The 22,000-nt window shown below is 55.1% G+C and overlaps 1 long non-coding RNA gene across 1 annotated transcript; it reads right to left on the reverse strand.

Annotated features, from left to right (window-relative positions):
- Positions 1 to 6,076: 6,076 nt before the first annotated feature.
- On the reverse strand, positions 6,077 to 9,002 carry LOC134170851 (uncharacterized). Its single transcript, XR_009967393.1, has 2 exons — positions 7,943 to 9,002; positions 6,077 to 6,452 (listed from the first exon to the last, which is right to left on the reverse strand). It is a non-coding gene; the product is annotated as an uncharacterized LOC134170851 (long non-coding RNA).
- Between the last annotated feature and the right edge of the window lie 12,998 nt (positions 9,003 to 22,000).

Consider the following 22,000-nt stretch of genomic DNA (forward strand, 5'->3'; position numbering starts at 1 on the left):
GCCGCCCCAGGGCTCTGGTGCTCGTCGGTACGAGCGAGCTCAGCGTTGTTGCTGTTGTCATTCGCTGAGCTCGCTGCAAGCTGCTTTTCGCCTATATTTGAGTGCTTATAATTAGCCCGCGGGGTTTGCTGCTCCCCCCTTCTCCTTCCCCATGCCCTGACAGTTTGGGAGATGGCTCCATTTTAAATAGATCCTGTGCTTGGAGAGAAAGAAACTCTCCTGCAGCTTCCTTTGAAGCTCAGCACGCTGGGGAGAGTGCCAGCAGCCAGGCTCTGCCTCAGACGCTCTGTGTAATAAGGGACAATTAGGTGGCAGCAAACATTTAACTATGGAATGCAGCAGGGCTTCTGCCATTGCCTGCAGTTAAGCAGGTGCCTCAGACACAGCCTTCCTGGAAATCCAATGGGAAAAGTGTTCTGGAGCGAAGCCCAAGGAGCTGCTGGATCCATTTAGGCTCTGAATTAGGGGATAGGCTTCACAGTGCAGCTTCGTGGAGACCACGCAGCCCATCCCATCATGCCTGGATGGATGCTCCTGCCTGGACCACGTGTGGGAAGTGGCCCTGAGCTCGAGGGATCACCCGTGGGGCTGTCCAACCCCACTGCCCTTCAATGGGGTGGATGAAGCTGAGGCCACCACAGGTGTCTTCCCTTGGTCGGGTCATCACTCGCTGGCTCCCACTGGGAAAACACAGTGGGAACTGGCTCAAACTGGTAGGAAACACCAGTTCCCAAGATCCCTGCCCTTGTAAAGGGAGATCCTTTCAGCTTGATGTGCAGGGGGGGATCGAACCTGGTGGGCAAATCCCCTGTGGGAAAGCAAGAATGTTGGATGTCCTCTGTGGGACATTCCTGGAGCTGACTTCTCCAGCGATGGGAAAATTCCCAGCTTCCAGATGGGGAGAAGCAAAACTTCCCCAGATCCACGTGGTGGTTTCCCAGAGAAGGCTGACGCTGCTCCCGGGGATGAGCCAAGAAGGAAAACCGACGTATTCCAGGAAAACCAAGGACACATCTGGATAAAATCCTGGAATGGCTTGGAAAGGACCTTAAAGATCCTCCAGTTCCACCCCCGCCGTGGCCACATGCTGGGATCCAAAGCAGGAAGGAGATGGACAGGACTCCTTGAGCTCCTTGCAGCACTGAAGGCAAGCAGGATTCTTCCCAAAGGCTTTACCAAGCACTAAGCAGGAATCCTCTGGTTAAAAGGGGGATTCTCCCTTTCTCCACCCCCTCTGCTCCCACTTGGATCAGTTATTCCACACTTGGGCCAGATCAGCTCTGTGCTGTGCCTGGAATTCTGGCTATTTTGATCTATCCCCTTCTTCCTTCATCATTTCAGGCACAAAGAGGGTGTTGGGACAGGAGGGATAGGGCCAGGCACCAATCCTGCTGCTGTTCCCTAGGTGCCAAACCTTTTCCAACATCAGCTCCTCATCACAAACAGAATCACATCCAGGTCCTGTGCCATGCACAGGCAGAGCAAGGGGGGTTGATTGCAGTGTCAGCTTGGGCTTCAACATCCCACTGTGGTGGGGAGCACTCCCTCATCCCTCCTATGGAGCGTGCCTGCGGCTTCCAACGCCTGCGCTTCAGCATCCCAAACCTGCAGCTTCTCCTCACCCACCTCCTAGGGGAAAACTAAAGCACAAGCCTCACAGGTGACCCCAAACCTCGGTTTCTAGTCCCAGGACCAAGACGGGCTCCTCGGTGCTGTGCATGCAGCCGGGTCTCTCCTCTTCCTCTGATCCTGATGCTCACAGCTCCCAGGTAGCAGCATTCCTCGGAGCGGGTGCACGAGGGACCCTCACTGGTGGCTGGGGCTCCACCGGCATCAATTCTGCTTCCCAGGCTGCAATTGGCAGGGGAGCAACTGAATCTTCCACCCAGCTCTAAAGTGCTCTCAAAGCGACCTCATTTATCACTGCGGCGGCAGCACCCGCAGCCATTCCCCTCCGCTCCCGGCTCCCTCTGCCTCTGCGAGTGAGTGAGGAGATGATGACTTCATGGCAGCAGAATGGGCCCAAGCTTTGTGTCCATCACCAGCTCTTGGGGCCTCACCAGGTCTCGTGGTTGCAGTCTCAGGCCTCTGTGTGCTGCTGCACCATGGGCACAGCCTGAGCATCCTCACAGGAGGCTTCTGTCTGCCCAAGGCTGGGGTTTGGTCTTCAAGGAGCACACAGCACTGGTCGGTTGTGGTTCTTAGGGCCTGGTGTGAGAGGAGCAGGGGATCTGCTTCTTCCCTTGGAGAGATTCAGGTTCACATGGAGAGTCCATTCTCAGCCCCTGAGAGCAGCCACATCTCATAGGATGGGTCCATGCAGAGCCCAGGGATGCTGGAAGCCATCACTGTCCTCCTAACTAGGTAGGACATGTGGGGACCGGCTCAACCTAACATCAGTCCTTACCAGAGCAGATGTGCACATCTGGCCCGGTGCTGGGGTCCTCTCCTTGCATTTCAGTCCACCTTGGCATGGCAGGACTCAACACTCTGCTGAGTGGCACTGATGGGCAGGACTTGGATGCCTCCAACTGTGCGTGGAAACATCAACCCACTCTTCATGCTCCATCACCTTGAGCTGTGCAGCAACACCTACAAGTCCTCCATCCAGAGCTAATCCTAACTCTGCATCAGCCAGAGCTTTAGGTTCATTCTGCGCTGTTTAATCCTCAGGTTCAGGCTTCAGGACTGGCTTTAGAGGGAACTCACAGCGTACACAACACAACTAGCGATGCGCTGCACGTAGGACCTCATTTTGGGCAGCTACCCACAGCATCTTTTGATGAGAACCTGTGCCACTGCGTGTCTTCTGCTAAGAGGACAGCATCTCATTTGTGCGTGGCTTTAGGAGAGAGCCAAGGGCAGGAGAACACGTTCCTGCCTTCGGGGAAACCAGAGGAACCTTTCCCCCCGCCCACCCCGGCTCTTCATTCACCACCTCTGGTACAACACCTTGGAGAGAAATGCCTTTTAGAGCAGGCTCTGACACACGTGTAGCTCCCTCCAACAGCTTCTTGTGCCCTCGGGGCACAGAGACCACAGCTCCCGACCTCATTTCAACCCCGGCAAGAAATAGATGGCGAAGGAGGTACTGCTGTGATAAATCACTGCTGCAGCGAGGTCTCTGTCGCCGCCACCGATGATGCCCTCAGCAGCGAACTGAAGGAACAAGATCCAGCCAAAGGCAACGGCGTTTTACGAGGGCTTCTGGCTGCTTGTAACAAGGTGAAGCTGTCAGGGCCAGTTCAGTGGCCTCAGCTCTGCCCTTGCCTTCAGATCCGTGACACCAACGGCAGCTGCTCCACAAACACAAGGGATCTGGGATGCAGGGAAGTGCTGCTGAAGCCCCACAAAACACCCAGAGACAACAGCAGGAGGCATCCCATGACCCTGTTGCTGCAAGAAGTAATCACAATGGGGAGTCCTTATGCATTAGGAGCACAAAGGGATGTATCCAGGGGCTGGCTACGCACTCCAGCCCTAGAGAAGCTTCCCCAGTCACTCTTAAATCAGCCATTCCTCATGGGAGCAGTGAGGTCAGAGAGACACCCACGGGAGGGACTCACCTGCCTGTTGCTACGCGCTTAAAACAGGCACCTGCATCTCACCCAGTACCCAAAGCCACCCTTCCTGTCACAGAGGTAACAGGCAGTGTCAGCCTAAAGCAGTAGCTAAAATAGCTGGGATGAATCCCAAATGAATTCCCATCCCCAATGTAATTTCAAGATGCAAAACGATAGCAAATGCGTTGCTTCCTTTAGGAGATGTTCTCCTGAACGATTCCCCTCCTTGTTAAATGTCTGAATCAGATTTTGAGCTTGAAATTGCTTTAATCCCTGAGTCTTGGTGCATCTCTGCCTGTTCTAGGAACTATTCCTCCACTTGTAGCCTGTGCTGGGGACAAGAAGAGGGCACGTGGGCAAGTAACATCCCATCCCTTCCCTTTTCATGTCAAATCAGAGCCTCTGACTGGTTTGGGTTGGAAGGGACCTTAAAGCCCATCTTAAAGCTCCTCACTGAGCTCGTGCCTTCCAGGACCCCATGACAGAAAGGTTTGGGTTGGAAGGGACCTTCAAAGATCAGCTGGTGACATCTAGGGACATCATCCACTGGGTCAGGTCCCAAGCCTCATCCCTTCAAGCAGGGACAGCTCCCACTAAACCAGGTTGCTCAAATGACTTCTTTTGCTGTCCTCCTCCAGCTGGAGGATCCAAATGGGGCGGCTTTGGGGGCAGCAGATCCCGAGGTCACTGCGGGATGAGGGCTCTCCAGTGGTCCCAGCAGGCTGAGGGAAGCTGCCTCCCTCCCAGGCCTGGTCCTCCCAGCTCCTACCAATGCCACAGAGAAGCATCCAGCGAGGAGTGAAGGCTTTGGAGGAGAGACAGCAAGGCATCAGAGCTTTGCGAAGCAGGTTGCCATGGAAACCAGCTCATTTAACCCAATAAGGGTCAGGCAACCCTTCGTGTTCCTGCTAATTTAATTAAAGAGGTGGGAAGCACGAGCAAAATGCATTGGCACAGGCTTGACTCGGGGCTGCTGCTCCTCGGGCTGGGTGGGAATCCACGCTGCCAGGCTTCAATTGGGCACCATGGAGCCATTTGTAACCAAAAGCTGGTCCCTGGAGGGGAATGAATCGGAGAGGAAGGATCAGATGTGGAGGAGATGGCATCTGCAGAGCCCCTCATCCCTCCAGCCGCCTGCCACAGGCACATCTCCTGAGGATGCGGGAGCTTCCAGCTGCACTTGATGCTCTTCCTGATGGGCTCCTCGCCTGAGCCATTGGTAACGTGCCTTTATCTCCCTTCTGGATTTGAAGTGTGGATAAAGCAAAGCTGGCAAGGTAATTATTCCTCCCTGTCAAACACTGCTCTTGGTTTGCTGGCTGCAGACAGCTGGAGAGTGATGAATCCCTTTGTATTTGCAGCAGCCTTGGATTTGCTCCAGGGAAAGGTGCAAGCAGACAGAGAAGGTTTGCATTACCGTGCCCCATCCGCACAGGTTCCAGTGCCGAGCAAGGGGCTCACCTGGAGGGGGAACATCGCAGCGCTGGAGATGCGCATCCGCCGTGCTCTGGGATGCAAACGCTTCCCCCCCCCCCAGCCAGGTGAGCTCTCACCTCCTTTACACCATCATTAATGGGGGGTTTAAAGTCTTCCTCCCTCCCTACACGGCAGCTTGAGGCATAAACAACCCACCTTAACTCCAAGAGCAGCCCTGGCCACTGCACAGTGAGGCATGAGTTTAGGCAGAAAAGCCCATCCAGGACATCCCTCTCCCCATCCCTCAGCCCCAGGGTCTGTGTTCATGCTTAGCCCAGTCTTTGGGCAGCTCAGGAGCTGTTTCTGCAGCAGGAAAAGCTCTTTCTTGGCCTTTTTCTGTTATAACCCCCCCTCCTTTTTTTTCTTTCCTGAACCTTCTCTCATTCACCGGCCTCTGCCTCCCTCTCAATGACTCCCTGGGAGTCCTTGAGCCCCAGCGTTATGCTGTGTTATTTATACAGCACAATAACTGCACGTGGCACTTTCCAACAGCCATCAAACAGGCAGGTCCATTTTCTGACGAGGGCACCCTTTGAGTCACAAAATCACTGCCTGTAAAATACAGCGTTCTCTCAGGCCGGAGAGCCTGAACTGAGCTGAGGAGGAGGAGACCGAAGGCTCTTTGCTCTGTTTCCTCAACCCCTTAACATTGAAAAGGGCAGAAGAAATCCCTGGCCTCACATGAGCTTTTGAAGTCCAATGGCCCCTGGAGCTGTTGGGGTGATGCTGCTGCTGCCCGTGCTCAAGGCCAGCTTGGACACAAGGGCTTGGAGCACCCTGCTCTAGTGGAAGGGGTCCCTGCCCATGGCTTTAGATGAGCTTTAAGGTCCCTTCCAACCCAACCCATCCAAGGATGCCATGAAAAAGGCAACCAGGAGAATGGGGAGCTGCTTTTTGGGGTGGAAACTGTTAAACCCCACCACTTGGAAAGGGTTGAGCCCGAAGCACGCAGCCAAGGAGAGGGAGATGGCATAAGAGAGGCCCAAAGCTCCCGGTGCACCCCCAGCAAAGCACAGTAAGTTAATCAGCGAATTGGATCCGTTTGGAATCAGCCTTAGATTATCTATTGAGTAAGGACAATCGGTTGTCAGCATCTGATGAGTTTTCCAAAGGCTGCTTCCTCCCGGCACAGCTCCACTGCGAGGAACAGCCTGGAGGCATCTGTGCTTCCCCACAGGCGCTCGAGAGGAGTTAACCCAAAGCCTTTGCCTCCTTCAAAGCCGGTTAAAACCCTTCCCCAGGGCTTCAGGGACCTTTTCCACCCACCTGACCCCGAAAGCACGACATTCCCAAAGGATCACCGGGCTCTTTTCCCCTTGGCTCTGACAGAAGCCGCGGTTCGTGCCGTCGGCACGATGTTAATGCCACACGGCCTCGCAGAGGTGACAACATTACAGCAGCCCTGGGATTTGCCTGCAAGGAAGCACAATTGCTCATTTCTGTGCCGTGCTCCGGGTATCCTCAGAGGTTGAAACCATCGACCTCAATGCATTTACATTCTCTGAAGCACTTTCGGCCTGGGAACGCTGGGCTTTTCAAGTGGCAGGGCTCAGACGGTCTCCCAGCACGGGGCATGTGGGTCTGTTTGGTTTGTATAAGGTGTAGGATGCTCGAAGATCCCGCCATGACACCAGGTTTAAGGGAAACAGGCTCTTGTCTCGGGCAGGAAACCCACTTTTAATGCTCTTAACAGGCATCATTGACTGACAACTGTGACCTACAGAGGAGCAGCCCTCAGAGGCTGGGTCCCCAGAGCTGGGTTTGCTCCTGCCCAGCTCCCCAAGCACAGCAGAGTGATTCAGGGGGTCTTCAGGGTGGTTTTCCCCCTTCTCCAAGGGTGGCATCCCGGAGACCTTCCCCATTACCCACCTCTCCAGTTGGACGCAAGCCTCGTGCGGCTGCAAGAGACGCCTCTGCTGGAGAGCTTCAGTGAAGGCGATGGGGATGCAGGCACCCTTAGGAACTGCTTTGGTTGCTAAGGGATGTTCACACAAAGCTCAACGAGGAAAAGCGAACACGGGAGGGAAGCCAGGCTCTGTTCCCACCCAGGTCACCCAGCCATGAGACCAATGCACCCAAACCCTGTCCACGGGTAGAGGGGACCCCCAGAGCAGCATCCACATGGGCAGGGGCTGCAATTCCAAACGGGAAGAGCAGAGCAGACCTGGAGCATCCAGCCCAAACCCTTTCCAACCCAAGCCGGTCGATGCTTCTATGAATAGATCCAATAAATGGAGCTCAGGGGGGGTCATTCCCAACCTCCACAGATCTCATGGGGGCTGTGCAGGGAACACGTTTCCCAATCACAGCCGCAGCCAGGAGCTCACCGCTCTCCCTGGTCGTGCAATGGGGCCAGAGCTGATGGCAGCACGTACGTGACCCTTAAACCCTCTGCTCATCTGGAGACCTGGCCCTGGGCCACCATCCAGCGGGAAAACTGCTCATCCTGCTCGGGGCTGAGCGGAGGTCCCCGTGTCACCATGGTGCCATCTGCTGCAGCGTGAACGTGGGGCTGTGGTGGGTTTGGACACTGCCAAAGCCGTTCCAGGGAGGGAATCACATCCCTGCCCCGAGACAGCAGCAGGGGCGGGAGGTGTGTGGGGATGCAGATGGGCTGGGCTTTGAGGGGATCTTTCTATTAAGCTCAGCTTAATTGAGGGGAGAAGTCCCCATCTGGTCCTTTATGTGCTGTAATGGGGGGGGGGGGGGAGAAGTTCAACTCCACCAACTGCCTCCATGGAATCCTGGAATGGGTTGGGTTGGAAGGGACCTTAAAGCTCATCCGAAGCCACAGGGAGGGACCCCTTCCACTGGAGCAGGATGCTCCAACCTGGCCTTGAGCACTGCCAGGGCTGGGGCAGCCCCAGCTCCTCTCTTAGAGGAGGACAAAGTCATTTCCTTACCTCTGTTATCCAGAAACATCTCCCTGCTGCTCTGAAAGTGCAGGAATCCCCATTGCAATGCTTGGCTCTCCTCCGCCGAGAGCGCTAAGCCAGCTGCTTCCATGTGGGAATGAGCCCTCGCCGGCGCTCGTATTCCTGTTATTCCTGCTAGAAGGAAGGAAAGAAATAATCCCCCTTAATTCCTGCAGGCAGACAACTGCTTCCCAGAGCCATCAAGCTGTCCCGCTCAGCAGAGGCTTCCAGAAGGGACAATGTCAAGTGGTGATGCAATTTTGAGGCCAAACTGCATTGGCTGAGCCCCCAGGCTTGAGACAGGGATGCTCCCCATGGAAAACCTTTATCCTTTTTATAGCCCTGAGCTTAAATTACACCCAGTTCCAACCTTCTGCTATGGGCAGGGACACCTTCCATTAGAGCAGGTTGCTCCGTGCCCCATCCAAATGGCCTTTTCCATCTCTGTTCTCTTGCAGGATCCTCTGTGAACAGACTTCGCCGTGCTCCTGATGGAGCTGGAACATGGAGATGGGAACGGATGAGCGGCGTCTGTTGTCCCCAGGCTCCGGGCTAATAGGAAACGAGGCAGTGTTAAACACATGGGAGAAGGAAGCGTGGGGAGCTCCGTGCAGCAGGATCACACACACACACACACACACACACACACACGGGTGCTTTAGAGGGCAGAGGAATCAGCATTCACTGTACAACTGACCTGGATTGCTAACGGAACGCCGCCGCTCCGAGGACACGGGAACAGGCGCGCTCCTGGGCCATGCACGATCCTGTCACCCCGTGTCCGTGCCAACGTGTGATGGGAATGGGGTCACACCTCAGGTCTGGTGGCTCTTCCAGACAGCCAAGTCCTTTAGAAAGCAGCGTCAGAGGAAAGAAAGGAAACGGGGTCCAAACGGTGGCCCATGAGGAGGAATTAGGAACTCAGTAGGGTTTAAGGGGAGAGTTTAGTGGTCCTCTGGAGCTCATGGTGATCCCGCCTCCTTCAATAGCAGGGATGGGGAAATGTCAAAAAGAGAGGGGGAAATGGCAAAAAGAGAGGGGGAAATGGCAAAAAAAAAAAAAGAAGTGAAAATGGCAAAAAGAGGAAAAGTAGCAAAAAGAGAGGAAAAATGTCAAAAAGGGGGAAATGGCAAAAAGAGAGGGGGAAATAGCAAAAGAGAGGGAAAATGGCAAAAAAAAAAGGTGAAAATGGCAAAAAGAGGAAAAATGGCAAAAAGAGAGGGGAAAACGGCAAAAAGAGAGGGAAAATGGCAAAAAAAAAAGAGGTGAAAATGGCAAAAAGAGGAAAAATAGCAAAAAGAGGAAAAATGGCAAAAAGAGAGGGGGAAATGGCAAAAAAAAAAGAGGTGAAAATGGCAAACAGAGGGAAAATAGCAAAAAGAGAGGAAAAATGGCAAAAAGAGAGAAAAACCCCATTCTGGATGGATTTACCCCCACCCAAGGGTGGGTGCTGGGCAAGCAGAAAGAGAAGGGTGTTTGGACACCCGACGTGGACAACCTCAGCTGCATGAGTGATGATGGGCAAACCCGAGCATCCCTGCAGAGCTCCCAGCTCTGGAGGCAATTCCAGGCACCCGCATTCGTGTTCCCTGCTCCCAGCAGGATGAATCCCTCCTCCAATGCAAACTGCAGGAGCTTCCCCGCTCTGCCTTTTCCCACAAGCAGAGGAACGGAACAGGAACGCGTCCTGAAGGAAGTTCTTCCTGCAGCATCACCGCGCGGGATGGGAGACGTGCGTTACCCAGCGTCGCTTCTGGCAGTGCCATGTCAAAACAACCCCAGCAGCAGCCAAGCACCCAGTGTCGGTGTTCCCGACCCGCCTCCGATGAAGGAGGATGCTCCATGCTCTGCAGCTCTCCCCGCTTTCTGCCCCAGAGCTGGTAATTATTTCTTCCTCTATGGCTGCAGAAACACTCGGAGCTACTCAGGATTCGCTCACCGCTGCCTGTATCAGGCTTTAATACATGCAGCCCTTCCAAGGGGCTGAGCAGCTCCCCCGTATTCCTGATGCTCGCTTAAATCCATGCAGGACCGAGCAAATAAGAGCTGCCTGCAGGCGTTCACTTTCTGCTAAATGAGCGTCCAGACATGAAACTGCACCAGGGGACATCCAAGAGTAAAACCGTATGGAAAGAGTATGAGAACGGTACAACCTCGTGTTAAACCCAGCCTAACTCTGCTCTAGTTCTGCCGGCCGCGGTGACTCGGGATGTGCCAGCCTGATCCAGGCAAGTATCAAGGCAATTCCATGTTGCAGCCCCCTGGGGCTGCCTTTTCCATGCCCTGGTTTAGCTGCATTTTGGTTTGTCACGGATTTGCCATCCTTTTATGCAGATCTCTTTGCTTTACTGCTGGAATTCAACAGAAGGAGGGATGGAGGAGCCACTAACCCACCGGCTCCACATTCCTCTTGGGGTTCACTTCGCTGCTCTTTGGACATCATCTTCAGTCCCAAACAGCAGAAGTTCTACCACTGGTTTAACCCACTTTTACTGGGTTTTCATCTATTCCCTGGTTTCTTTACCACTCACAAAGCTTTCCCAGCCAGCCCAAAGCTCCCCGATGTGCCCGCAATGAGCCCCGTGTTATGTATAATTTAGGGTATGTTGAATCTGTCTCTGCAATAAAGCAATAACTGGACCTGGCCTTTCTCCAAACCATCACCAGTTCGGGGTTATTTTTTCCAGGCTGATCTGAGCATCCCCATGGTTCCAGTAGGAAAATGGAGGAACCGGATGCGCCGGCGATGCCGACCATCGCTGGGCTGAGACTGCAGCTCCCTGTTATTCCTTTCCCCCTCCTTCTGCTTGCAGCCCTATCTGCATGTGGTTTGTTTGCTCCAGCCCGAGATGGATGAAGCGCAGACTTAATGAGGTCGTGTTTTCCCACCAGGTCCATTTGCAGCCATTTAACGTTCAGCTCTGAGGAGCAGATTGAGTTAAAGGCTATTTAAAAGTCTATGATGCAGACAAGCGTTCTGCCCACTCCTTAGGCTTTTACCTATTGGTTAATAAGCATCTCCAGGGGGAAGGTGAAGCCCTTGGTTCCCTTCTTGGAGAAGGAGCCGATTTGGTGCTCCTGGATTGTGCTCTTGCTGCTGAGATGCTCTGAGATCCTGCCCCTGACATCCAGACAGCTCCCGACAGCTCCATTTAGGCAGGGAATTGCCTCCTGTGCCAGAGAACAAGCAGAAATCTTCCTCTTGGATGTGGCAAGATGGAACCTGAGCCCAGGCTTCCCCTGCACGCAGGGAAGAGTCACCCTTCACTGATGCTCGTCCCATTCTCAATCTATCCCTGCAATGTTTCTGCTTGAGCAGAGCCACGGGTTTGCCTGAATTAACACTGCCACGATCATGGAATCACATCCCAGCCTGGTTTGGGTTGGGAGGGACCTTAAGGCTCATCTGAAGCCATGGCAGGGACCCCTTCCACTGCAGCAGGATGCTCCAAGCCCCTGTGTCCAACCTGGCCTTGAGCACTGCCAGGGATGGGGCAGCCACAGCTTCTCCGGGCACCCTGTGCCAGCGCCTCAGCACCCTCCCAGGGAAGAGCTTCTGCCTAAGAGCTCAGCTCAGTCTCCCCTCTGGCAGGTTAAAGCCATTCCCCTTGGCCTGTCCCTGCGTCCCTTGCCTGTGGTGCCGAGGTTGAAGCAGAGCATCCAACACCGCAGCCATGGGCAGAGGCTCTCCGCACATGGGATGCTCACACAGCGAGCAGCATCAGACGTGCAGCTCCCTATGGTGAATGAGGGCTGTGAAACCTCAGACATTCCCAGGAGTCTTCTGTTTTAAGGAAGAGCTCGGCCACCTCTCTTTGGACTGAGCGCCTTTGAAGCACTTTCACTTCAGGTTCCCCCATGGCTACTGTCAGGTCATTGCTCCTCTCTGGCAAAGCCTTGCCTTGGCAGGAGGCTCAGCGGGGTTCCTCACTTGTTAATGGGGCTGATTACATCTGAGAGCCTCCCCGCTCACATCCCCTCTTCCCCATCCCAGCAGCACACATCCTGCATCTACATGTGCCCTGTACGCTACGAAGCGCACTGAATCTTGCCGAGGGCTCTGTGATCCTTGATGGATGTTCCCAACACCACGGGCGCTGCTGTGATTCCTGCCCAGGAACCTCCGTGGCCGTGGCCAGCGCATCCTGGTGCAATCCAGCCCTGCGAAAGGGAGGAAGCAGGAAGGGGGAAAGGTGGGAGAACGTGTTCCGAAAGAGCAGAGCTCTGTGCTTCAGAAGATGGCTGCAGGGCAGGCGAGGCCACCGTGAATCAGGGCTTGGCCCTTCTCCAGCCATTAGCATCTATTTCCTCTGCTGGCTCCAGGCGCCGTCTTGGTAGGGGAGAGCTGGGAAAGGATCAGCCCCTGCGGCTGCTCTGGGGCTGGTTCCAGAGCAGGGGCTCCTCCCCAGCACCACCATCTGCTCATCCTGCCCCATTCACTGTCCCAGCCCCGTCTCTCCCTGCCCTGGGGACCTTGTGCCAGCAATGGGAGAAGCCGGACAGGAGGGGGCCCTGGCCCAGCATCCTCGCAGCATTCCTTATTTCACTGCAGGCTACAGCGAGGATTCCTCCCCTGTTGCCGCAGAGAGCTCGCCCTCCTCAGGGGGCTTTACCCCTCGTGTTAAACGCAGCGGCTCCAGGAGAGCTCTCCTAAAGAGGGACATCAATCTTTGGTGAGGATCCGTGAGCACACGGAGCAGCCCCCAGCCAGCGGAGGGTTAAACGGGAAGGTTCATTCCTCAGCCCCATCCTACTCGGTGCTGGGAAAACCGAGCCTGGAACGCTGGGGAGCTGGGCAGCCTGCACCTCTTGTGCCGTTGCTGTGAGGTTATTGCCACCACCCGCTCCAGCGCTGCGTTCTCTGCTCTCCTCCAGCAGCAGGTCCCTGTTTCTGGACAGAAGGAACCACGTCCCATCCCTTGGCATGTGAGGACCAGAAACCTGCTGGGTATCGATCCCAGCCGCAGCAGCAGCCAAGCCCTGGCACAGCTGAAGGGAAGGGGAGCGTGGGCCCAGCGTGCAGCCGCTGCCACGGCGCGATGAAGAGGAGCTCTTATTGACCCGGCTCAAAGCCCTTCCCCTTCCTGCACTGAGGGCTAAGTTTAGGTGGATGACCTGACACTGGTGATGCCCCACATCCGTTTCCCATCCGAGGCGCTCCCGCAGCAGGGTCACATCCGCAGAAGCCATCCCAGCTCCATCTCCTGCCCTGCTGCTTCCCCAGTGGTGCCTGCCCCTCTCCCATCCCAGATGCCACCAGCAGGAGCGCTGGATGCAGGTGCTGACCCCTCCCCAAGAGGTGCTGCCCGCTCCCTAGGGTGAGCTGAAGCGCACTGGGATGCTCCACGGGTCAGTCCTGAACCCAAGGCTTGTCCTGAACCCAAGCTGGGACTTGAATCCGGAGCAAATCCTGCCACCATGGAATCTGGGTCTAAGCAGAACAAGCCTGGAGCTAAGAGAAGGCTCTGCCCTGCTCTGGATGCTGAGATGTGGCTCAAGGAGAGGACAGAGCAGCAGAGCAAACCCATCCCAGGGCTCACGGCACATCCCTCACCTCACAGCACTCACATCCAGCAGCACAGACCAGGCCAGCCCAGAGCAGGAGCCTTGGAGACCCGTTTATCTCCATCAGGACACCAACAGGTAGAGCTTGGTCCCTCCCTGATGCTGCCCCACCACAGGTGCTGCAGGTATCAGGCGAAGAGGAGCTGCACGGAGCAGCTTGTGATGGACACGCGGATGCGATGCTTTAGCCCTGCAGGACAACCCGCAGCCCTTCCCGAGACGAGCAGAGCTCCCATCCCACCCCAGCATCACCCCTTGGAGGCACATCCTGACCCAGCCCTGCCTGTGGTGATGGTGCAGAGCCTCTGCTCCTGGTCTGAGCAGGGTGAGGCTGCTGCTGGCACAAGCCCAGGCACCAGCCCTGCCACATCCAGCAGCAGCACTGCAGCTCCCTGCAGCCAGGCAGGGAATGGGAGAGGAGCCGGGAGCCAGGGGGAAGGGATGCGGAGAGCCCGCAGGTACCTGCTGCAGCATCCCTCTTCCCAAAGGCAAGCTCCAGAGCAGAGCTGCTCCAGCCCTTGCAGCATCCAAGGAGCGGAGCCACCACCTTTCCCTATGCTCTCTAATTCCTTCTCCTACAGGCAGCCCCACGGAGCAGCTAAGTTTGCAATTCAAGATGAGAACACTTAATTATCATTACTGATAGAGCATCATAAGCTCCTAATTTGTGGGAATAACCAGCAACAAGCCTTTTCCTCAGGGATGGAACAGATCTGCTATTCCAGCTGTTTGAGCACGATCAAAAGGGAGATGCTGGGATATCTGACAGCAGCACATCGTTCCAGCCACACTTTGTCCCTTTGCACATAGGGTCAGTAATGGGGGGAAGTGGGAACAGGGGCAAACTCCCTGGAAACCCCATGGAAATCTCTACTCCGTTGGGAAAGGCAGATCCATGTGTCCTGGATAACACATTCTCTTCTCCCAGCCAGACTCCTTCCTGGATTTAACCTGAGAGGGCTCAGGACAGCTTCATAACTGACTTGAAGAACTTAAGAGCAACCACTTGTGCTCTGCCTGTCCCCATTCCCACCAGCAGGCAGCAAGGGGAGGTGGTGGGAAGGGGGGAAGCATCCCAGGCACACTTCCTCCTCCCTATCGACCTGGGGCTCAGGGATTTCCCAGCCCCAAGCCGGTATCTTCAGCTCTAATGGTCCTTGATGCGCTTCTTCATCCATTCACGTGGTCAGCTGCTTTGTGCATCCCACAGGCTGCAAGCAGCCGGTGTCCTCAGCTGCCCTCATGCCAGGCCAAGCGCTTCCTCTGCTTGTCCACAGCCCAGGAAAACTTTGGGAACAAAGCCCCGTCCCTCCTTCGAGACCCAGAGCAGAGCCACAGGGCTCGGGGTTCCCCTTTGGTGGCAGAGGGGGTGCACAACCGGTGCTGAGCAGAGGCACCAGGAGGAGAAGCTGCTGCTGGAGCCAGGGACATGCAAAGTGATGCCACAAATACCCACCACCGCCCCCCTCCTCAGCTGCAGCCCCTGCTGAGCTCCCCACCACGTCCCAGCGTGTTTCACCCTCTCGCACAGCTCATCCTCCCACCTCCCTTCCCGACCCACACAGAGCATCCCGCATCCCACGCCGGCCTCATCCCTGCGCTCACGTGCATCCCTGGAGCTCTTTGGGTTCACTGCCTCCTCTTCTGGCCCCAGCTGAGCATCATCCCATAGCAAGGCACGGTAAGGTCTGGCACAGCACCAGGGGCCCTCCTCTTCCTCCCATAAAGGCTTGGCTGAGCCTATAGGGGAGGGTGGAACAAGGCAGAGGGCACCAGGACGCTGGGTGAGAAGGATTCACCCCTTCCCGGGTGTTCCCTGTTGCATCTTCCAGCATTCAAACCTCCCTGGCTCTCTATTTATACCAAAGGAGCAGGCAGGGAGGGAGCAGCAAACAGACCTATGAGGGAGAACCAGGCTGCTATAAATAGTCCCATCAGGAATTAGCTGCAGAACTATTCGTTACAGAGGAAAACATGGAAATAAGAACTGGAGACACGAAGGCTGAGGTTCCCAAACCGTGGTCCATGGGCTCTGAGCGGCCTGGGTACCACCAGGGAGCATCATGTCCCTGATGGATCCCAAGGGGAGCACACAAGCAAGGAGGAGCACAGAGCTTGAATGCGTATTGAGGTCGGAGCAGGTCCACTTCCACCACCGCCTCCATCCATTCCCATGGGCTGGAAAGCTCTTCTGCTCGCCAGGCTTTGACCTGGAGCGCTGTGAGCATCGTCCTGGCCATGGGGACCAGTGGGATGGTTCATGCTCCGGGTCTCCTCCATGAGAACCAGGGGGAAACGGCTCCCATCTCCCTGCAGGAGCATCACTGGAGGCAGGAATCACCAAAGCAGGATGGAAACACGGGTGTTCAGCTGCCCCCATGGCTCCTGTAAGGCTTTGGTTTCCCAGAGCAGAGCAAGAGAGGGGACATCAGCCAAGCCTGGCCAGGACCCCAGCCTCTCCATGTGGATCTTACCACGTGTTTCCCACTCTCTCCCAGCACGATGCCCATGATCCACACAGCCCCTGCAGGAATCTGGCTTTTCCCTTTAAGATGCCTTTCAGCTGAGGAGGCTTTGCTGGCAGCAGTGACCCACAGGCAGTGCTGGAGGAGATGATGTGTAGCTCTCAGGTCCCGTGGTTTAATGTCACTCTGTGGCCAGGAGTTCCCCAGTCTCCAGCTGCGATGGGAATCATCCCATTCTCCCCTTTCCAGATTGGTCTGGATGCCCATTCTTAAGGCACGTTGGTCCCCATCACATCAGCAGCTCACATCTGTCTCCTAACTCCTTCTGTGCTCTTCCCATCTCCGCGCAGCAATTCCAGTTTCCAGGGCTCTCTTCCCAGCACAGCTCCATGCACTTGAAGAGGGGCTTTCACCGCCACCCTTCACAGTGCTCCCATTCCCCCCTCGCTGCCTGTCCCCACAGCGCAGCTCCACTCTGTTTGTCTGGAGGTTTCCAGGCTCAAGAGGGGCTCATCCATCAGCCGGAGACTTGGCAGCATTCCTGGGACTGTCAGTTCCCAGGAACAAGCAGCTGCAAAGGCACCATCCTCTTCCCGGAATCCGGGAGGAGCTCACGTGGCTTCAGAACCAGCCAAGCACCACAACTGCTGCCCTCGAGCCAGCAGCACCGGGAGCATCCCTGGACCAAACCGGTCCCCTCGGCCTGGAGATGGCAACGTCCCGACCCGGAGCTGAGCAGGAGACTGTGATCCCATCGAGCGCAAGGACACAAAGGCTTGGAACCGTGTATGTGACAAGAGCATCGCTGTGAATCCGTCAGCTGCCCGTCTCCATATGGAGGAGCCCATCCAAGGAGCCTGTGGTGTCCACATGCTCCTCCCGCTGCACACACCTTGCTCTGAGCACCAGGCACCATCCCCTCATTGGCATCAAGCCCTTCCCCAGCCCGTCCCCATGGCTTCTCCAGCCAGGACGCCTCTTGTACTAGTGAATTCCATGTGTCCAGGACTGTCCTCCCATGCTCATGGCATCACTCAGCCCACATCCAGGCTCTTCTGCTCTCTCCAACCTCCACATGAGAGCTCAACACACAGACCCTGCCCGGCAAAACCTGCCCATGCTCAACCAGGACCAGCGTGACCTGAACCGAACCCACCTGGAGGTGATGATGCCCAATCCCTGCATGTTAAGACAGCAGAGTTTTTCCCCAGGGTGGGAATTACGTGTCCCAGGGAGCCTCAGGAATGCTGCTGCCGGTACCTCCAGGGACAGGGAATGCATCCAGGGTGTTGGGGACCGGTGGCTCAGCGAGTTGGAAGCAGGGATCATGGAACGGATTGGGTTGAAGGCACCTTAAAGCTCCTGGGCTTCCAACCCAGGACATCTTCCACTAGAGCAGCTTGCTCCAACCTGGCCTTGAGCAGTGCCAGGGATGGGGCAGCCACAGCTCCAAGCAGGTACATGGGGGTTAAATCTTTATTGGGTGCTTCCAGCAGGAATCATTAGGAAATCTGCCCTAGAAGCTGAAGCAGCACCTCAGAGGTCATTGCCCAAGAGCCGCCCGAGCCTGAGCTCCGGGCTCCCATCACCCCAGTGCGGATGAGCAGAGGAAGAGGTGCTGATCCCAAGGATTTCTGCTCAAAGCCAGGGGTCCATCGGCGGCGACAGAGCACCCCAAAGCAAAGGCTAAGGAGAGGCAGAACCACTTGCTATAGGTACAATGGGGTACCAGTACAATCCAAAGCACAGATTGGCACCAGAATAAATACACAGAGCTGTGCCATAAGCACAGCATCCCATTAATTCCCAGCCTATCCACCCCAGAAGTGCTGCTCTGCAACAACCTTCTGACAAGCCAGAAACCCTCCTGATTCCAGGCTGCCTCTTGAGCCGTTGGTGGTTCATAGGAGGACAAGGACAATAGTGGACAATGTGTTTAATGTCTTAGAAAGCCGGGTATGCAAACACGAGGAAGAGAACAAACAGGAGGAGCTCAATTCCTCATACAAAGCAAAATTCTGATTGAATTGGCATAACAGGCTGGTCGGGATAACTTCTGACTGGAATATTAATATCCAACTGTACAGCTTGCTCGGGAAGGGCAGACAAGGAGAGAAAGGGGATCTCAAGAGCATAGGTACGTCCATTGAGGATGCAGGAGGAAAACGTCTTGGAATAAGAATTAAAGGAGGAAAACCAGGGACTCCTAGAGCAGAGGCAAGCAGAATTCATCAGGAAGAGGCTGAATCCAGCAGGAAAAGGAAACAGAGCACAAGTGGTTCATGGAACCATCCGAACCTGGTGTTTGGTGGCAGCGAGGGACAGCGGCTTTGCAGGGATGCTGTCAATCACGGCTGCTTTAGGGCTGCGTTGGCAGCATCCAAAAGGTAAAACCAGGCAAAGAGAAGCTGACGATTTTCTACTTTTGATTCTGGCCAAAAGGGAAAAGAAACAAGGAAGAAAGAAAGGGGAAAACCATCCCCAGTGCAAAGCATCATAAACCAGTAGGGGTGAAGAGGAGGAGCCCACGGGAGGGGAACCCACACGGGTGCAAAAGGGAACTTGTGGTTACTTGAAGGAGCAACAGCAACAACTGGGAACGGTTCCGATGAGGAAGCAGCAGGAGGAATGCAGGAAAACACCGACTTTCCACACCCAGCAACGTCGCATTGAGGTGGAGAGAACGGGAAAATCCTTCAGGACACTGGGATGGAGCGATGGGAACAGTACAAGGGCAGAAGAGTGAAACCCCTCCTGACACAGGGCAAGGAGAGCACGGCTCAGTTTTGCATTAGGAGGCTGATGATGCCTTTCATCCCACAGGGTTCCAGCTTTGCAGGTCCAGAGCACTCCATGCATCCACCCAACATCCCAATGAAGATGCTCCGGACACGGATCTCCTCATGTGACATCCCTGTGGATGAGGTAAAGCTTTGCTGACGGTGCAGACCCATCTGCTGCTGAAAAGAGCTCCTTGAGAGATGATTTTAGCTCGAAGATGGGGAAATACATCAAGAGGAATTCTGGCTGGGGCCTGGAGTTACTCAGTGCTTCAGGCCTTCACGAGGCTTAAAGACTTATTGGATGTGGGGGTGGCTCAGCTCAGAAGCCAGGGTCAGAATCCAACAGAACCCTGACAAATGGGGAGCATTAATAAAAGAAACCCCAAACCTGGCTGCAGTTTAGGAAGGACACGAGCCCAGAGACTGTCTAAGAGCAGAAACAAGGAGCGGGGAATAAATAGCTTGGTAACAGCCCTAAAATAAGATGGATAAAGGTGGATACTGTGCTGGCACAGCCATGGAGTGCATAAACTCGCTTGTTAGATAGGGTTGAACCAGCATCTGAAGGAATGATGCTCTCCCACAGGGAATTCTATTTCAAGTCCAGCTTGTGCCCATCACCCCTCACCTGCCCCATCTCCACCCTCAGGGCTTCCACCCTCCTTCGAGGAGCGCCGGGAATGCTGGTTTTCCATGGCATGACAATGGTCTGAGCAGAGCCCCGCACGCTCCATCCCGCGGCAAGGTGGATGCCGGCGCTTCCCGAGGCCGCCTCTTCCCACGGGGATGACAAAGTGTGTTTGTTCCTCTATAATTACACACGGGAGGACACCTCCACACTTCACACTCCGGCTCTGCCTGGCTATTTATTGCTGCTTGGCAAACTCAGCTGTCACCGAGCGGGACCCTCTGCTTGGTTTCTTGCCTTTTTTTATTCCCCTCCCCTTCACATTTTGCCTATTTTGCTGAGCCGAGGCTTATTTTTAAGCTTCCTCCGGCTTTTTGGTCAGCATTCGTGTCCCTTCCTACTGCTGAGGGAGCCCATCACAACCAGCCCAAGCTCTGAAGCATTAAACCCACCACTCGCTTCAAAGCAAGTTCAACCTCTTGGAAGATCACGAAGAAAAGGCATCCTTCGTCTTTAAGATCCTGGGAATGAATTCCTTTAAACACAGGGGGAAAAGGGCAGAATTGGGGGGGGGGGAACGGGGACTGGGATGCAGCCCAACTTACGGTGTCTGTGCATCACATTTGGCCCTAGGAGACACTGCATCAGTGTGTTCAGAGCCAGTTCTGCAGCTATTGCTGACTATCGGCCCTGGCACGTCTTCCCTGGAGTAACCCACGTGGCCAGGGCTCAGCTCCCCCAGCTCCTTGTCCCCCCACGGATCCCACTGCAGGCGCTGTTTGCCCCACGGTGCTGTATCCGGGGTGCTGGATGCCAAGAACCACCTGCAGGATCCTTTCCAGCTTCGGATGCAGCCCAAGGACATGGAGCTGGGGCAGCCCTGCCCCATTGCTCACTGTTATCTCCTCCTGGGAACAGAACCAGCTCCAACATGGACCTTCACAGCACTCGACTCTTCATCCCCCTTCCCAAACCCCAACTGCTCATCCTCATCCCTCTTCATCCCCTTCATCTGCGACCGCTGCGCTTCCTTTGGAGCCGTCACTGAGAGGCTTTTCCCATCTGGATTTGTCAACCCAAACGTCCCGTGTCTGATGCATGGACGTGTTTCCTGACCACCTTCTCCCTTGTAGCCACAGTCAGGCAGCTGGAACTGCTCTGAGGAGTCTCTCTGCCAGCTTCCAAACCCATCTGTTCTCAATACTCGGTGCTTCCCTTCCCGTCAGGGCCTCCGGAGCTGGTGTTGAACACTCACTGCCTTCTCCTGATCCCGTTGGAGGTTCAGTGCACATTTATCATGTTTGCCCGAGGAGGAAGTGTTTGTGGTTCCCTGCTCTCTGCTGCTGCCTCATGCCTGTGAGCAGGGGTTAAACGCTGCGACCCTGCTGTGGGGAGGGCAGCAGAGGTCTGAGAGGGGTCTAAAGAGGTTTCAAAGGGGTCTAAAGAGGTTTCAGAGAGGCATAAAGAGGCTTCAGAGGGGTCTAAAGAGGTTTCAGAGGGGTCTAAAGAGGTTTGAGAGGGGTCTAAAAGGGTCTGAGAGGGGTCTAAAAGGGTCTGAGAGGGGCCTAAAGAGTTTTCAGAGGGGTCTAAGAGGTTTCAGAGGGGTCTAAAGGGGTCTTAGAGGGGTCTAAAGGGGTCTGAGAGGGGACTAAAGAGGTTTCAGAGAGGTCTAAAGAGGTTTAAGAGGGGCATAAAGAGGCTTCAGAAGGGTCTAAAGAGGTTCGAGAGGGGTCTAAAGAGGTTTCAGAGGGGTCTAAGAGGTTTGAGAGGGGTCTAAAGGGGTCTGAGAGGGGCCTAAAGGGGTCTGAGAGGGGACTAAAGAGGTTTCAAAGGGGTCTAAAGAGGTTTCAGAGGGATCTAAAGAGGTTTCAGAGGGGCTAAAGAGGATTGAGAGGGGTCTAAAGGGGTCTGAGAGGGGCCTAAAGGGGTCTGAGAGGGGACTAAAGAGGTTTGAGAGGGGTCTAAAAGGGTCTGAAAGGGGTCTAAAGGGGTCTGAGAGGGGCCTAAAGAGGTTTCAGAGGGGTCTAAGAGGTTTGAGAGGGGTCTAAAGGGGTCTGAAAGGGGTCTAAAGGGGTCTGAGAGGGGCCTAAAGAGGTTTCAGAGGGGTCTAAGAGGTTTCAGAGGGGTCTAAAGAGGTTTCAGAGGGGTCTAAAGAGGTTTCAGAGGTGCCTAAAGGGGTTTCAAAGGGGTTTAAGGGGATCTGAGAGGGGTTAAAGAGGTTTCAGAAGGGTCTAGAGAGGTTTCAGAAGGGTCTAAAGAGGTTTCAGAGGGGCTAAAGAGGTTTCAGAGGGATCTAAACCCAAGCACCTCATTTGCTGTATGCTGAGGGGTAAGGAGCTGGTTAAACTCATCCGTGCTGCTCTTATTCCAGAGGGTCTCCAGCAGCAGGTCCCTATGGAGCTCCCTGGGAAGGAAGCAGAGGAGAGGAGAGGGTCACTCACACGGATCCATAGGTGAGAGGAGTCAGCAGGCAAAGACACGCATGGGATGCGGTCAGGCACAGACCCGGGGCTGTTCCTTAATCCCAGCAAAGGGTTTACTAAGCTTGGAGGGAGAAAACACGGATCCAAGAGATCCCAATTCCCACCTCTTGCTTCCCAAGGTG

This window comes from Pezoporus occidentalis, unplaced genomic scaffold (genome assembly GCF_034315485.1).
Source record: "Pezoporus occidentalis ecotype Australia unplaced genomic scaffold, CSIRO_AGI_Poc_V1 ctg391, whole genome shotgun sequence".
In the NCBI taxonomy this organism is placed as follows: Eukaryota; Metazoa; Chordata; class Aves; order Psittaciformes; family Psittacidae; genus Pezoporus; species Pezoporus occidentalis.